Below are 12,748 nucleotides of genomic sequence, written 5' to 3'. Positions count from 1 at the left end.
TTTTCTCAAATTTGGAGACCAGAACTGCACACAGTACTCCAGGTGTGGTCTCACCAGGGCCCTGTACAGCTGCAGAAGCACCTCTTTGCTTCTATACTCAATTCCTCTTGTTATGAAGGCCAGCATGCTATTAGCCTTCTTCACTACCTGCTGTACCTGTATGCTTGCCTTCATTGACTGGTGTACAAGAACACCCAGATCTCTCTGTACTGCCCCTTTACATAAATTGATTCCATTGAGGTAGTAGTCTGCCTTCCTGTTCTTGCTACCAAAGTGGATAACCATACATTTATCCACATTAAACTGCCATCTGCCATGCATCTGCCAGATATCCAGGTCACCCCGTAATCTCCTAACATCCTCATCACATTTCACCCTGCCACCCAACTTTGTATCATCAGCAAATTTGCTAATGTTATTGCTGATACCTTCTTCTTTATCATTAACATATATTGTAAAAAGCTGCAGTCCCAGCACGGATCCCTGCGGTACCCCACTGGTCACTGCCTGCCATTCCGAAATGGAGCCGTTTATCACTACCCTTTGTTTCCTATTAGCCAACCAATTTTCAATCCAATCTAGTACTTTGCCCCCAATACCATGCACCCTAACTTTACTCACTAACCTCCTGTGTGGGACTTTATCAAAAGCTTTCTGAAAGTCCAGGTACACTACATCTACTAGATTTCCCTCGTCCAACTTCATAGTTACATCCTCAAAAAATTCAAGAAGATTAGTCAAGCATGATTTCCCCTTCATAAATCCATGCTGGCTCTGTCCTATCCTGTTACTACTATCCAGATGTGCAGTAATTTCATCCTTTATAATAGACTCCAGCATCTTTCCCACCACTGAGGTCAGACTAACTGGTCTATAATTTCCTGCTTTCTCTTGCCCCCCCTTTCTTAAAAGGTGGTATAACATTAGCCACCCTCCAATCCTCAGGAACCGACCCCGAATCTATTGAACTCTGGAAAATAATCACCAACGTATCCACGATTTCCCGAGCCACCTCCTCGGGAATATGTTTAGTCACTGGTCCTCTTTATAGGTCTTGTGTCCAGAAATTCGGTTAAAAAAAGTCCACAGATTCATAATCCTTACAGTGAAATTCCTCCTCATCTGTATCTTAAATGGATGTTCCCTTAACCTGAGGTTATGCCTCTAGTCCTAGACTCTACGCCCCTAAGAATCTTCTATGTATTAATAACCATTTTTCTCATTCATCTATATTTCAATGAGGATAGGCCCAATCCACTCAACCTCTCTTCATAAGACAATCCCTCCACACCTGGTATCAGCCTTGTGAACCTTCTCTGGACTGCTCTCAATGCAGTATGTCTATCCTTAGATAAGGAACCCAAAACTGTTCATCATAATCCAGTTGTGGTCTGATAAGTGCCTTGGATAGTTTTAGCAAAGCCTCCTTACATTTTTATTCCATACCTTGGAAATAAAGACCAATATTCCATTTTTATTCCAATTTACACACTAAACTTGACTGCTAGCACTTTGTGACTCACTGGACTTACAATACTCTCTGTAGCTTTCTCCATTTAAATAATATTCTTTGACTATAAGGACAGCCACCAATACAATTGAGTAATAAAGCACATGTGGGGACATGGCTAGATGAAACCACAGAGTTTAAGTGGTAATAAATTATCAATGAGTTTGTGATGGCGAGAATGAGAATCTTAAAGTCAAGTTGCTGGAGCATCAGGATGAGTGGAGATCAGCATGGAGAGGGCTGAGCAGTCTATGCTTTGTGCACTCAGACTAAGGCCATAGGTTATTGAATTAATTCTAATTTGTGGAACCTGTTTAGTAGAGATCACTGAACTGAATCCTGGCTAGAGTTTGCATTAGAGCTTGGTAATAGAAGGTGAGATATAAAGGCAGAGGTGGACGATGTGCCAAAATCACTGCATTTTAACTCATGGCATTTGCTTAGTATTTTAAAAGGCACCATCTCATTAAAAATGTTTTTGGCTAATATGATATGTTTGTTTAATAGAGAACTCCACAGGGTAAATTGTAGAAATGACTTATTTTCTCAGTTTCGCTTGATATTGTTGTATGAAAATGGTGTGCTTCAATTTTTGGATATATTTATTCCATAAAAAAAGTTTGTCAGACATGTCTTCTCAGGGAGAGAATACGCCTTTATCTTCTCAATATTTTAATATGAAATGTGTTAAGAGTCTGGCAACAATTTTGCTTTTTCTTAAAGCTGAGTTGATAGGTTACATTCTGTATTCATGGCTGTCATCTCTATAACAATCGTTTTCATAATGGTATCTCTCCTACATTTGCAATATAATGATTATCCAGTCAATTTTTGCTGTTTAATGTTTGGACATTGAATATTTTTACATAAGATGTTTGCTTCTGAAAGGATTAATGCTGAAGAGAGCATTAATCTCTACTCCACACAATGAAGAATTTGGTGAAGAAAGCAGCTCTAGATCTTGAAGGAGACAGCCCTACTATCTGAGAATTCTCACACACTTGATTGTAACGGATCTCATACTTCTTTCAAAAAACTTTCACGAGATGTGGGTGTTTCTGGCAAGGTTGGCCTTCATTGTCCCATCCTTAATTGCCCTTTAATTGAATGTCTTGCTCAGCTATTTCATAGGGCAGTTCAGAGTCAACCACATTATTATGGATCTGAAGTTACATGTAGACCATCCTGGGCAAGACCAGTAGACTTTTTTCCCTAAAGAGCATTAGTGTACCACAACCATTACTGCGACTACCTTTTCACTTGAATTTAAATTTCACCAGCTACTATGTTGGGATTTGAAACTGAGAACATTAACCCGAGTGTCAGAATTACTAGGCTATTGACATTATCAACACTCCATAATCTCCCCTTATCTGACTGAACTGATTGCTATTATGTCATAGACTACATCTTGTTTAAGACAAGAACTTTTCTCATTTGATTACCAATGGCATTGTCTACTACACTGGACAAAGATCAGAGGAGCATGGTGGCACCAAATGTATCTTATGGTGCCCAAGACTAAAGCTAGCTCATACAACATAATGAACAGTGGTGAGGATCCATTACACACAATAACTGTCTTCAAAGAAAACATTTTTTTCCCCAAAATATCTCTCCTTCCTCCTGTAACTGAGCTATACAAGTGATGTGAAACCACCAGGCAAAACTTATCATTAGGAGTTAAAATGTTTCCTATCAATGTATTTTAACAGAAGCTATTTGGTAGCAATCATCATGGGAAACTCTATCCTCTTCTCCGTCCTAACCTGGGGACATAGAAAACAAGTTGTAATTCCTTCAGTGCTATTCACCTAGATCAGCAGACACAACATAAATTAGGAATCCAACATAGGTCATTCCTGGTTTCTATGCTACAACAGATATTTACAAACTGAAACAAATATATTTACCCTATTCAGAAAATCAGAAATATAAACCTTGAATTTCATCCCTGAGAGCTTCAGAATTGATGGAAACAAATTGCATGGGTGTTATTGGACAGAGGATATCCTGTCACTCATTTTCCACCAACTTCAGCTCAATTCCACCACCCAACTGCTTCCACCTCCCAAATCCACACTAAGAACACTGGTTACGCTTAGCTAGTGAATTTGCACTTAATTTTCACACAGATGTATAAAATTGCTCAATAGTAAAACATTTGAGTTCTTCGTGTCTTTTGAACATTTATTATGCCAGAGTGACAATGCAAACAGATACCCAGCTTTATTGAGTGTATACAAAACTGGTGCATTTGTTAGCAGCCCATAAAATGTGAATTTATACCTAACCTTTTTCTTGGCGTTATTAGTCCAACGGTCATCCTTATGATTTTCACGGCAGTGCCAGATATTATCCCCTGTCAGCTATGTCAGCAGCACTTTACCACAGCTGGTCAAAATCTTCACATATTACATTGTTATTACCTAAACTTTATTGAGAAACTTGGCAAATTATATTTTCTAATCCTTCAAACACACTACTCACTTGTCAAGCTTCAGATTTACACTGACTTCTATCATACACATTTCTACAATCGAAGTTCTGCAGGTTTCAATATAGATTGTTACCATATAGAAATACAGAATTAAACAGAATTGTTGACTGTCACCCTATTGTCACTTTTACTTTTCTGACAATTTGTTTTTCTTTAATTAAATACAGTTTTTGTTTGAGGTGCTGCTGGTGGTGATTCACTTCCCTTCTGTTTGACAGGCCTGTCTGTTTTCTTTCAAAAGCCATCATCAAAGTTGTACAGAACTCCTGTATTTTATCTGAAAAAGCAATATTGATGTGGTTTCTTGAAAAATGTCTTTTCTGACTGATCCAAAGGAAATTTTACAAGCAAGTAAATAAAAGATGGCAGACGATCTTTATGCTACACAACATTATCCACATTGATTAAACTTTTTAGGAAGCCTGAAAACATAGAGAAGGTACAGAGACAAGTGCGGAAGAATGCATTCCAGATACAATGTTTGATAGTTGCTATGTACTGTGATGATCAGAGCCTGAATTGACAGTCTAGCAAATGAATAAATAACTCCCAAATAAGGAAGAAAAAATTATCTTTTGTTTGATTCTGTAAAAGGAACCATAATTTCTTCTATTTTATTTTTTCCCCATTAAAAGTGATAATCACAGTCTTCATTGATAGATTCTTGTTTATGTCCTTTCTTTCGTACCGTGAGATATTTGGCTACAAATCCCAATTGCACTTGTATCAAATTCTTTTAATTCCATACTAATTGCAGTGTTAATCAATTTAAAATTAACAGTTAAAGTCTATGCATATGGTTAGAGAATGGAATTTCTATGTTTTTTTCAATGATTCAGTATTCAGTCCATTATTATTGATCTCCTATGTATTTTTGGCTATTAGCAATACATTGTGGAAGTCAGGATCACCAATTAAAATTGAAACAACTATTATGGAAAAAGGCACATTTTATATTGAATTGGTGCAAGAGGATGCCTTGAAAATTGAAATAAAGCACCTTGCAGTTGCAACAATTCCATTATTTTAAACTGTGCTACAAGGTATACAAAATGCAAATTTACATTTCATTCCAAATTAGCTTTAAGTACAACCAGATACTTTAATTTAAACCAGAATAAACTAGCAATAAGAAAAACAAATAATTGTGCTGCACCTTCAGTTTGTTTATTGTGTTTGTTAAAACTTTCCCCAATTTGGCATATTGTCCCTGTGAATAAGAATTGTTTACTCATTTATGCAAAATAGATGGCATACCTGGAAGAAGCTATGACAAGTGTACGTGTATTCAGTGAAATGAAAAACAAAATTGTTACGATTTAAACAAGTATCTTATCACCTCTTTAGCAAATGGAGAATCACGACATAGCTGAATGAGTTGCAGTATCAGGCTGAAAAGCTTTCATGAAAGTCACAAAAAGCAATTATTTTCTCTCTGTATTTTTAAAACTTGCTGTTTATTGCTTCTGAAAGCAAATTAAATCAATTATCTTTGAATGTTATTATGTGTGACATGTTGTTCATCTTTCTTCCAGTTGTTCTGATACCTTTGTCATCTTTATGGGGCTAATTAAGAAGTTATTGGTGCGTGTAATGCAGTTGTGTACTGAGCGGAGGTGAGCCACAGTGTTTGGCACAGATGCCTGTTGTTCTCCCGTACACAGTATGGCATAGTGCAGTGTGGAAACTCTAAGCGTGCAGGAGCCTAATTAAGGTCTCAAAAAGCATGTAAATACAGTCATTCTGTGGTCTGAAAGTCTGAACAGCATTGCTGGAGATCAGTGTCCATTTAAAATAAGTAGGACTTATTTGGCCCATCTTGCAATGTCTGTTGCCTAAGGGAAAACTTGTTTTAAAGTTGGATCATGCAATACATTTGACCTATATTAGGATCAACAACAACCATACACACTTTTTATTAGTTTATTTGTTTGTTTTCTTAAAGAAGCTGTTGACGTTGTCTTGCTTTTTCTCTCTATTGTTTGTAAGGCTTCCCTTAACCTATGTCACATTGCTGTTGGTCCATCTGATTTTTCTTCCTTGTCTGTTTTTACCCTCAACTTTGCCTTCCAGGATAGGTACAGGGTTTTTGTTTGCAATGATTATCTTTCTCTCTCCAATTGTACTTAAGAACTCTTTGGATTCCTGAATTCTACTCTTGATCTAACACACTCACTTGTCTTTCTGTCCATTCAACTGATTCTGAGCATCCTCAGCTACAACCATATTTCATAAGCTGTTAGTCTCCTCTCATTCTCTTTCTCAGAGCCCAACTTTCACATTCACAGAGAATGCAACTTCCACACTAGTTTCTACACTGGAACTTATTTTTCACCTTCAGGCCGATGCTTTTGAACTTTAAGTTGCTATGCAAGTCACTGGCCACATCTCTGGTCTGCTAATTTAACCTGGATTTTATTCTTAGATGTAAATTTGCTATTTATCATCGGGCCAAATTACTTGAAATTGTTCACTCCCTCTATTCTGATGCTTTCAATTAAGACTTGCCTATTGCCATTTGGAGGCACATTGTTGGCTTTTGTATCATTTCAACAGTCTCTGTCCCTTGATTCCAGGATGACATCTACTCCACAGTTGTGTCTTTCTGCCCTGGATCTTAATTTAACTGAACAGGCTGATTCTTAACCTGGAGATCTTTGACACATGAGGCAGGATGTCTTATGACTTGGTGTGATCTGGAATGCAGGATATGCTTCCTTTTCTTTCTTCCTCTTCAACTGTGCTGCTCATTACAAAGGCATTTGGGCTGAAAGCACAATGTAGCTTGATGGATGAGTATGACCATTGTGAACAATTAGGAGCATGCTCCTCCCAGTCACTTAAATTATTTCTACTGCAATTTAGGAAATACTTCAGAGTGTCTTCAAGATGCCACATTTATGTTCATTCCAAAAGACTTGCTGACCTGATTCAATGTGGCACACAGGACCTCTAGGACCATAGAATAGAGCTTCCTAAAGTGGAAGTTCTCACCCCAAGCTTTGAAACAGCAATGGCTGTCATGGAACATTGACAAAGTTGTAACAGCTGTACATTTGTTCTAATAAGCCACTACTCTCACAGTTCTCACTAAGTGGTCACAATAATTTGCAAGCCTCAAAATGGGGAAAGGTTTGGGAGACCCTGCAGTAAATGGCAGACCCTGCAGTAAATGTCAGAAAGCTTGCTGTAGAGAAAAAGGCCATTGGCCCATAATTTCTGTGCTGCAGCATTTGTAAGTCCCATGCCCATTTCTAAAAGATTCCATTTTCATCAGTAGGGTAAAGGGAACAGAGTTTATCTCATGCTTGAGGGAAATCCAAACCCAGTTGGACTACTTGAACTCCTTCAGTTCTTTATCGATGTTACTTCAGATTGTATATCTAAGTTTTTAAATAGGTTACAGAATTAATAATCCTGTAACTCAGAGGCACAAGTGTTACTGTTGAGCCTGGAGATTAGACACCAGCCACATTATGGGTTTGAGTTTCCTGTAGTAGTTCACGTGCAAGCTTAGCACAACCTACTGAACTAGTGTATACATTTGGGGAATTTTACTATAAATGAGTGATTGCCAGAACTATTTGCATTCATAGATTCAACAGTCTCTTATATTGGTTGAAGATTCAATTGACCTGGTTCAGCCAGAAAGCTGACCGTGTCCCCAGATCAGAATTCTGAGAATCCCTGACTGCCCAATTCAGGAAGTCTTGTCAAATTATCGTCATTTCTCAGGGGCACAGAGGCACATGTTAAAAGCATTGTCAAATCACAAAACTTTTAATTTACCCTAAATCAAATCCTGACTAATGTACAGCAATCATAACATTAAAAGTTTCAGCATTTTTTTAAAATCATTTTCAGTCAATTAAGTCAATTAAGATGGATGATCACACACTCTCGTCTCCAAGTCCATGATACACACACGTATTATTCATTATGTACAATTAATTGTATTGTTGAGGTTGCAAGTCAACAACCATTGAGACTGGGTATCAGGGTGGCTTGTAATCAAGAGTAGACTTTTAGTCAGTTTATGTTAGACTTTTTTTATATTTCAAAAATATACTTTATTCATAAAATTATTTTGATATCTATACAATTGGTGATGCCGTACATACGTATACATTCCATTTCTGTACATACCGAGATCGGAATTAATCATTCGTATACACAGGTCTGTACGTTTACCATCCGCATATTTAGCTGAGGCTTCAGCGGAGCCCATTTACTGTGTGAGCCCCCTGTTCTTCTTTGGCAGCAGACGTTATACGGTGGTTTTCCCCGTAGCTGCCCCAAGCTTCAACACGTGCCACAACATGTAATCCTGGAGCTTGGAATGTGCCAGTCCGCAGCACTCAGTCAGGGTCAACTCCTTCAACTGGAAGATCAACAGGTTTCGGACAGACCAAAGAGCGTCTTTGACCGAGTTGATGATTCTCCAGGCACAGTGTGCGTCCCGGGGAACAGACCGTAGAGCATGGAGTCCCGCATCACAGAACTGCTTGGGACGAACCTTGACAAACACCACTGCATTCTTCTCCAGACTTCCTTTGCGTAGGCACATTCCAGAAGGAGGTGTAATTTCATCTTGACCAGATAAGTGTCAGTTATTTACTCTATGTTTCGTTTCTTTACAGATCTGATTATCCTCGAACAGCTTCAAAGTCTTCTTAGTGACACGCAGTGGATATAGAAATATGGTTCCTGCTATATCCTTTTCTTTTGATTAAAGACAGTGAGGGGCACTACAGGAAAAATAATGTGAAATAAGGAGAAAAAAATGGATGTAAGAAAATTATTGCTGCACTAATGACATGTTTAATGCTAATGAGGATGGCAATGAGTAAATCAGCCATTTTTACTGTATAAGTCACACTGACACCATGTGATCAACAGTTTTAGATAAAAATTCCATCTTGCAACTTTTGCTTATTTAAATGTTGTATAGTTCAAAAAGAATAAATTTTACTCATTTAATAAAACTATATTCATTATTTGTCATAGTGCAATTTTATTAATGAACCATTCATTATTCACATGTTCTGAACAAAGCCAAAGTCTTTCCATTTATCACAGAGGCCTAATAGTGTTAAGAATTTACTACAGCTGAGTCCCTTAAATGAATCCCAGATCTGAACCTAATCCTGATCCAGTCAGAGAATTCCAATGCATCAAATCACTTCCTGTTCATGTACTTTATATCTAAATAGATTCAGCTAAAGTTTGAGTCATTAAATTGACTAAGTGACCAAGATTATAAATAGGTACCAAAGGAAAACGATACAGACCCTTCAAATTCTAAATCAGTTAGACCTTACTGCCTGATGTTAAAGTAACATTTCCTGGCAAACAGTTATACAGCAATCAGGATTCAGTGATGATTGTTTAAAAATCATTATGCTGTTTTGAGGAGCCCTGGCTTGTTGAATGTTTTCACATTTTGGTTTTGCAATCAGTTAGTTCTAACAAGCTGCATCCTAAAATTAAACAGGAATGCTGGACATGTACAGAGAGTTAGTCAACATTAAAGCAAGGTCTGACTAATCTACTGCTGCTGGTTTAGTCAGCCAATGGCATGGCTATTTTAAATCCCTCAGAAAGCTTAGAGAGGTAAATGATGATAAAGCATGACTGGTTAATTGTCATTTTGATTAGCTTTTACAGATGAATAGATAGTAGAAATTTACGTAACTTGAGTAATCCACTTGACTACCGATGAATGAATAATCTGTTTTCAATAAAAATTAAATTAATTTAGCAAAATTATCCACATTAGCAATTCACAATGAGACCGTCGGTGGTTGCTTTACAAATTGAAATAGATAGGAAATGGATTACCTTACTTTTCTTTTTCAGAGCTCTGCTGCCATACAAATAGTGTAAGTGACATTTTCAATAAGAATTAGGCAACAGCCATTACCAGCCACTTTCCATGATTATATCAATTCTTTCATGCTCCACTGCACTTTTGGAACTTCCCTATCTCTCAGGACAGCTGCAAAGTCTCGGCTCAGAGCTTCGAAGCACACCGCCAGTGAAACATGAGAGGCAAAGTCAAGCTGCCGAGGACTAAGTCTTGGAGTTGCTGCCAGGAGGAACTTGCTGCAGGAACACAATTCTATGAGAAGAGAGTAAGGAGTCTTCATTACTTGACTGTCACATTGTTACGTTGTAAGATGCACAGCAGATTGAGGGAATCTCCAAGGTTTCCTCAACAGCAATGGCAATGCGCAGATCTTGAATGGCAAAATCATGAAGTGTACACAGACCATAACTAAACGTGACAGGTGATTTGCAACACATTGCTAAATCACCTCCGCCAACTGGCCTCAACTATGATAATGTGCCTTTACTATCCTAATGACAAAGTTAACAAAAAAAATTTCACTGAATGCCAAATAAAAGAGCATAAAGTCTAATTGTGAGAAATCAAATATTAGTTTCAAGGTAGGAATGTCTTATCAACCACAGAAGGCTGTTAGCTCTGACTGTCTGCCTATGTCAGTCAGTCTCAAATCTATCTACTACTAGATTCTCTTGAGCGAGTCTGCCACATGTCACTATTGCTCTGTCTTCTTCTGCAGCATCATCATTTGCCACCTTCAGAATCTCCTTTGGACTCCCCTTCTTGTCTGAGGAGACATGGCTGGTTCATCTCCCCCTCTGATAAGTTGTCACCTTGTCATTGAGCTGGGGTTGTACAGAAAGGAATAAACAATCACCATCCTGGAGACACATGATCCAGTGGGTACAGGAGTGCTGCACCTGAGTAGTCGAAGAAACCAAAGTGCATCATCACAAGATTAATTGCCTGTTCCATGATAGCTCTAGTGGATGTATGGGTTGTGTTGTATCATAGTTCAGCATTAGTCTGGGATGGTGCAATGGGGCCTTTAGCTATGCCTGCAGGGGGTTCCCTTTGTTGTCTTGTGTCAGCCTTGGAGACATTGTGGGAAGCAAATATTTGTAACATCTAAGAGTTGTATGGAATGTAAGCATCAAGAATCCAGGAATTGTTGTCTGTGGTTAAGGAGGGAGTGCCATGCAGATTTACCAGACTGAATCTTGGGATGGCAAGACTGATGTACAAAAAGAGACTGTCAGTTAGGCTCATAATTAACTGAAATTTAGAAGAATGAGGGGAGGATCTCACAGAAACTTACAAAATCCAAACAGGACGAATCAGAATACGTATAGCAACGACATTCCTGATTACCAAGAAGTCCAGAATCAGGGAGCACAGTCTAAGGATACTGGGTAGGCTGTTTAGGATTGAGATGAGGAGAACATTCTTCACCCAGAGAGTGGGGAGCCTGTGGAATTCTCTGCCACAGAAATTGGTTGAGGCCAAAACAATTAATTTTTCAAGAGGGAATTGGATATGGTTCTGATGGCGAAAGGAATCAAAGGGTATAGCGAACAGCAGGAGCAGAGTACTCAGTGGATGATCAACCATGATGATATTGAATAGCAGAACAGGATTGAAGGAAAGAAAAGTCCACTCCTGCTCCTATTTCATATGTTCTTGTGGTCACAAATGAGTTGAACATTGAGGGACTGAAACCTCTCTCTGTTCAGGAACCTTCCTGAATTTTGTCATGGAGATGTGAGTGCCGCATTCATCCAACCAATAGCTCCTTGTACCTGAGAGAGCACATCAGTGGAGGCTAATCCAGCATCTCAGGCAGTTTGGCTCTCATGGTCAAGGATAAACTGCATTGTTTTTCTGTAAAGGGTGTTGGTAAACTAATAAATGCACATGTGGGTGATGGAGATGCGACACAAGTCCTCAGTGCTGTTTGAAAGGAGTCTGTGGTGAGAAAGTTTAATTCCATTGTGATCTCCAGTGCCACATCCACTGCACTTCCTTCGCAAGCTGCACAGCTGTACACTACCCTGAAAGAGGTGGAAGGTGTAGGTAATACATCTCTAGTCATGTAAAGATAAAATTGGTACTCCCTCGTTTGGAGGTAGTTGCCACATCCTTTAGGACTCCCACTCTGAGTTGCACTGGCACTGCAGACCCAATGCTGCCTGATACTCCATAGCTGGATCCCCCTGAACCTTGGGTCTCTGGTGTTGTTGGCACTGCATTTGCTTCATCTTCTCCTAATCCTTCTCCATGGGAATACCAAAGACACAGTTACTGGATTTAGCTGGCCAAATATTTTGCATTGAGGGAAGGATCTGTGAACAAGAAGCAGGAAAGAGATGTTTGGTTTTGACTTGAGAATTTGACCATGTCAATGGGTCATTATCAGGGTGCTCCTGTTATAAGTGCAATCCCACCTTGCAGCCACCTCAACATGGTGAGGCCCATTCTGCAGGATACATTTGAGATTATCTTCTTCCTCATTTAGATATGTGCAATGAATCTATAGCTTTGACCATTTAATCCATGGGGCACATGATTTATACTAATTCTTGGTGACCTGCACTATCCCCAATAACAATTTTTCCTGAGCTTCCCCAAGCTCAAATACATCCGGGTCATGATGCCCAGCCTTAGCTTTGCACAGCTTCTTATTCAATTCACCTGTTCCTTCACTCTAACCAGTACAACTCATGACCCTATTGTTTTGCCCAATCTGGACATGCAGTTCCCATACTTACATATATCCCCTGCCCACTGACTGTGACTGACCCTCTGCCTCCCAGCCTTTTTGGCTATCTTGCTTCGGTATTCTGTTGGGCTATAGTCTGTATCTCTAACATTGTTAGTGATAAACAACAAC

At 38.8% G+C, this 12,748-nt stretch overlaps 1 long non-coding RNA gene across 1 annotated transcript in view; it reads left to right on the top strand.

Annotated features, from left to right (window-relative positions):
- Window positions 1–9,770, top strand: part of LOC148145964 (uncharacterized) — a 252,222-nt gene extending 242,452 nt beyond the window's left edge. The window contains exon 4 of the long non-coding RNA XR_015761005.1: window positions 8,651–9,770. This is a non-coding gene — a long non-coding RNA (uncharacterized LOC148145964). The remainder of the gene's footprint in view (window positions 1–8,650) is intronic.
- Window positions 9,771–12,748: the final 2,978 nt, after the last annotated feature.

Source organism: Chiloscyllium plagiosum, unplaced genomic scaffold, assembly GCF_037043375.1.
Source record: "Chiloscyllium plagiosum isolate Xiang-an unplaced genomic scaffold, Cpla_swu_hap1 HiC_scaffold_22, whole genome shotgun sequence".
Taxonomy (NCBI): Eukaryota; Metazoa; Chordata; class Chondrichthyes; order Orectolobiformes; family Hemiscylliidae; genus Chiloscyllium; species Chiloscyllium plagiosum.
Note: the sequence above shows the minus strand (reverse complement) of the source record. Positions and strands in the feature narration are given on the sequence as shown.